This window comes from Macrobrachium rosenbergii, chromosome 48, assembly GCF_040412425.1.
Source record: "Macrobrachium rosenbergii isolate ZJJX-2024 chromosome 48, ASM4041242v1, whole genome shotgun sequence".
Classification (NCBI taxonomy): Eukaryota; Metazoa; Arthropoda; class Malacostraca; order Decapoda; family Palaemonidae; genus Macrobrachium; species Macrobrachium rosenbergii.
In genome coordinates, this window is record NC_089788.1 from 59,864,548 (window position 1) to 59,869,547 (window position 5,000).

Consider the following 5,000-nt stretch of genomic DNA (forward strand, 5'->3'; position numbering starts at 1 on the left):
AAAATCGATTTCAGCTAATTTTGTTCCCAGCACTGCATGTGCTTCAAGAGCTATCCTAACCAACCCCACCATTCTCTGCAATGAGATTTTCACCCCAGCACCTCCTTAGGGTACAAGCACTGCAGAGAGAGAGAGAGAGAGAGAGAGAGAGAGAGAGAGAGAGAGAGAGAGAGAGAGAGAGAGAGAGAGACTACGTCCTGGTCTCCCTGAGGGTTGGAAAAAACAGTTTTGAAGAAATATTAAGAGTGGGTAAAGGGTGGGAGGAGCCTTATGATAAATGGTGTTATTATAGGGTTACGGGGAATTCATCCGATTGGGGATCTGATTCAGCAACTAACGAAAGAAGAAGTGTAAAGCGCTTTAATATATATATATATATATATATATATATATATATATATATATATATATATATATATATATATATATATAATGTTATACAGTGTACAGAAAATGAATAAAAATGAGACAGGGCAAACAGGAACCTATAAATATAATTTAAAAACTACGGAATTAATAAATGATTAGAATGTTTTGCAATAAAAAAATTGTCAAAAATGTACGATTCAGAGAGAGAGAGAGAGAGAGAGAGAGAGAGAGAGAGAGAGAGAGAGAGAGAGAGAGAGACTCCTACAACCGACAAATATATCCCCACAAGAAGCCTCCACAATACATTTCCGAACCCCACCTCCCAGCAAATCTGAGAATCACTTAACGCACTCTAACCCTCCAACCAACAACTCCCTTTCCCCACCCCCACCCCTCTCTCTCTCTCTCTCTCTCTCTCTCTCTCTCTCTCTCTCTCTCTCTCTCTCTCTCTCTCTCTCTCTCTCCTGGGCTATGCACATGCCCTCTTCTCTCATGCATACGGCACAAGCAGGAAATAACGAGGGATCCGAATGGCTTTGTCTGTGATGTGCAAGAGGCGTTAATTGTACTCCCTCCCCTCTTAAATAAGACAATGACATGAATTCTCTCCTTCGGTCCTTAAAATAATCGTGAGCCTTTTATCGTATATTACAGTATATAGTATACTCAATTATTTCTGAACACTCCCACCCCCGGTCTTTCTTTTTACGAACGCCAGACCTGGCCATAGTGCCCTCAGCCAAATTTGGTATGGCGCGGACATCCGAACTCACATTCCATAACCTCTGCGAAAGCCGCCTTTCTGGCCAAACTGACAGCTGTTCGAACTCGCTCAACACCTGTGACACCTGGAGTCTGTTCCTGCGGAGTCCAAGACGTTCGCTCGTTCGGGGTTTTTGAAAACGAGTGTCCAGCGGGCCAAGTGTTTCTTGCAATCTCCCAGAGCCTCAGGTCACTTGGACGCTTTGCTGGAGTTACTTCGGGGGCAAGAATGTTCGGCAAGTGTTGAATGCTCTTTTGAGGGATAGACGAAACATCTCGAAACAGTTGTCTGCAGATGCTTTTGGTACACATTATGCTCTGTACTGCTTCAGCGGGATCTGCAGAATCAATTCACCTTTCGCACGAGGTATCATTTCCTCTCCCTTTCACAAAACACAAACGGCTGGAGACTCATTACTCTGGTTCCAATGACCGAACATATACTCTGGCTAAATAATCGATACTCTGGAACGAGTCTAAAATATTGCAACACGTGACACAATCCCCTTTATTATAAGTTTTGTTTGCCAATCAACTTTTCTTTCAGGTTATTCAAATTTGCTAACTTTTCATTTGACATTTTTTTCCGTTTTAAGGACAATATTCTCGCACTTCGATGCATCAGCAAACAAATGACATAACGACACAACCTCCTATTTACTTGATTTTTAAAAAATCATTTACAAAAAATATATGGCTACCCTCACACAAAACATATATACGGCTGCAATCGAGAGCACAATTTCCCGGCGACAATCGACGGTCGTAAAGGACCATGTGTTGGCGAATGGAAGCGCGCGAGAGCGACTTTAAAAGCCCCGAACAGCAGCACACCCGGCGTCCGCAGCACGAGGACCACACGATAAACTGAGGCTGACTGCACTGAACTCTTTCACTGAGACAGAGAGAAAACCTACCTCCCGCACCCGTCGGATGGGGCCGGGGGGGAAGGGGGGGTTACGAATGACTCACCGTGAGCAACATTACCCTCCTGAAACGGTGCCCACCCCAACCCTCCTCCTTGTAAACAACCATACGAAAAACACATTCACTCACCACGTCGGAACTGGAATATACATTTTAGGCCAAAGGCCAAGCGCTGGTACCTACGAGGTCACTCAGCGCTGAAAGGGAAATTGACAATAAAAAGGTTTGAAAGGTGCAACAGGAGGAAAACCTCGCGGTTGCACTGCGAAACAATTGTTAGGGAGGGAGGAAATTCAGATGGAAGAAAGAGAATAGGAACGGAGGCACAGAAATCTTACCACGTTGCCCAGGGATCGACTCATTTCAGTTCGAATATGCAATGATGGTTACATACTATTCAAAATATCTGTCAAACTTGCTTTGACACAGCTGTTATCTAACAGATGATAAAAGTGCGTGAAACCCGAATGCTATGTTTAATATAAGATCCAGAAAGTATCATATTATTATAAGACATATTTTTCTTACTCGATGGGCTTCAAAATGTCCAAAAGTCCACGAATATATAAAGTTGATCTTTCAAATAAAATGTTTAAAAATATGAAACGCCATTACCAGAATATTTCTCGGCCACCTACGCGCGCTACCCAATACTGCAATAAATATAATTTCCAGATGCAAAAGCATAATTACGACCGTCTGTGGCAGATAATCATTCTTTCACAGTGCCCTCCTCAACAAAACTGTCAACTTGTTGCCCAACCAAATTCTTATAACTTTAAGTATGCGCCCTACACAACTGGCATCATTTTGTGTCATACACTTCCTGTGTGTGTGTGTGTGTGTGTGTGTGTGTGTGTGTGTGTGTGTGTGTGTGTGTGTGTGTGTGTATATATATATATATATATATATATATATATATATATATATATATATATATATATATATATATATATACAAAAACGTCCTTTAATACCAACGAAGAAAAGAACATCTTTGTCTGCATTATTTCATTAGCTGAGCCAGTAATATAAATTTTCAAAATATTCAGTGGTAAGAAAAATGCTTCTGAGAAATTGCCCTTCCCAGAATAGCAACATTTTTACTCTAATTTAAAATCTCAAGTATGTACTGTGATTTATTATAATCTGGCCAGACAAGTACGGAATCAAATGTCAGATTAAATCAACATAAACATGTAGTTTGAACTGGCCACAATGCTCTTTTTTGCTTATCTTGGCAAAAAATCACGTATCATGGATAGATCCCATAGTAGTATAATTATGAGATGTAAAATTATTTGGTTCAGAAATCTCCTTGCATCTGCTTTAATACAATTAACAAAGGAGAGTGCATTAATTCACGCTCAGGTCTATATAGTCGTGACTCCACTCTGCGCAAGCTGTTCCAAGGAGATTTAAAAGATGAACTAAAGAATGTCAGCAATCCTGGTTAGTGTCCTTCGCCTCGCCTTGTTTCAACCAAGTAGCCTGCCTCAGTTAATCCTTGACAAGTGTTCCTCACCTGAGGAATTAATACAAACGTAATGACCTTTGTATGGTTTAAAATGGCTACATATCCCTTTAATCTTAATCAGTGTTTGTTATGCCGAGTTTTCTTTGTAATAATTTGTTTCCACTGTACTATGTGGTATGTTCGAAAATACCTTTATATAATATATATATATATATATATATATATATATATATATATATATATATATATATATATATATATATATATATATATATATATATATATATATATATATATATATATATATATATATATATATATATATATATATATATATATATTATATATATATATATATATATATATATATATAATAATACATACATTATATATATATATATGTCATTCATTCTCTATATATAAATATATAATAAACCTCTATTTAGATTCTTCTCGGGCTGGGAAAAGAATGGGGAAATATACATTATATATGTAATAAATAAATAAATAATAACAAAGGGGGAGTTTCGAAAGAAAAAAAAAAAAAGGGGGAATTAATATTTTACTATGGTTAATTTTGTTTAGAAAAAGAATGATACATATATCCTTTATTGATTTAGTATATAAGTCTTTCTTCATTGTCTCTAAAACGTAGCAAATTCTTCCCACCTTTTAGTTCGTGGGACACTTGTAGATCTGTCTGGATACCATGTCCTCCTCCCAATTCCGATTTCTTTATTCCATCCTGACTCTTTGAATCAGGATTTATCCATGCTGAACTGAATTCAATTGAGTAAAGAATTTAGGCCAAAGGCCAAGCACTGGGACCTATGAGGTCATTCAGCGCTGCAACGGAAATTGACGGTAAAAGGTTTGAAATGTGTAACGGGAGGAACACCTGGCAGTTGCACTATTAATCGACTGTTAGGAGAGGGTGGAACGTAAGATGGAAGAAAGGGAATATAAAAGGAGGTACAGTAAAAGGAACGAAATGGGTTGCAGTAAGGGACGTAGGAATGCTGCAAAAACCTCAAGTACTGCCTACAGTGCACCAGGTGACTACGGGGTTTATCCATGCTGATGTGTACACTTACACCTCTCAGGTACACATTTCGGTTTAATGGAAACAGAATAAGGAATTTACGCCAAAGGCCAAGCACTGGGACCTATGATGTCATTCAGCGCTGAAAGAGAAATTGAAAGTGGAAAGGTCTGAAAGGAGTAACAGGACGAAAATCTCACAGTTGCAATATGAAACAATTGTTTGGAGAGGTTCGACAGCAAGATGGAAGAAAGAGGATATGAATGGAGGAGGTAGAGTAAAAGGAATGAAAGGGGTCGCAGCTAGGGGCCGAAGGGTCGTTGCAAAGAACCTAAGTAATAACTAGAGAGCACCGCGTGAGATGCACTGACGACACTACCCTCATTTCGGTTTAATATTCTTCACCTTGATGTAACTAAATACT

At 38.7% G+C, this 5,000-nt stretch overlaps 1 protein-coding gene across 14 annotated transcripts in view; it reads right to left on the reverse strand.

The window, feature by feature from the left end:
* The window catches only part of hpo (serine/threonine-protein kinase hippo), a 153,406-nt gene that overhangs the window by 111,752 nt on the left and 36,654 nt on the right, over positions 1-5,000 (reverse strand). For 5 of the 14 annotated variants that reach the window (XM_067091905.1, XM_067091919.1, XM_067091909.1 and 2 more), the window contains exon 1: positions 1,839-2,015. The exons of 5 other annotated variants lie outside the window; for them this stretch is intronic. The gene's annotated coding sequence lies outside the window, so the exon portion shown is untranslated. Of the gene's footprint in view, positions 1-1,832; positions 2,022-5,000 lie in introns of those variants that run through there. 4 more of the 14 variants (XM_067091914.1, XM_067091910.1, XM_067091906.1 and 1 more) reach the window with 3 other exon arrangements.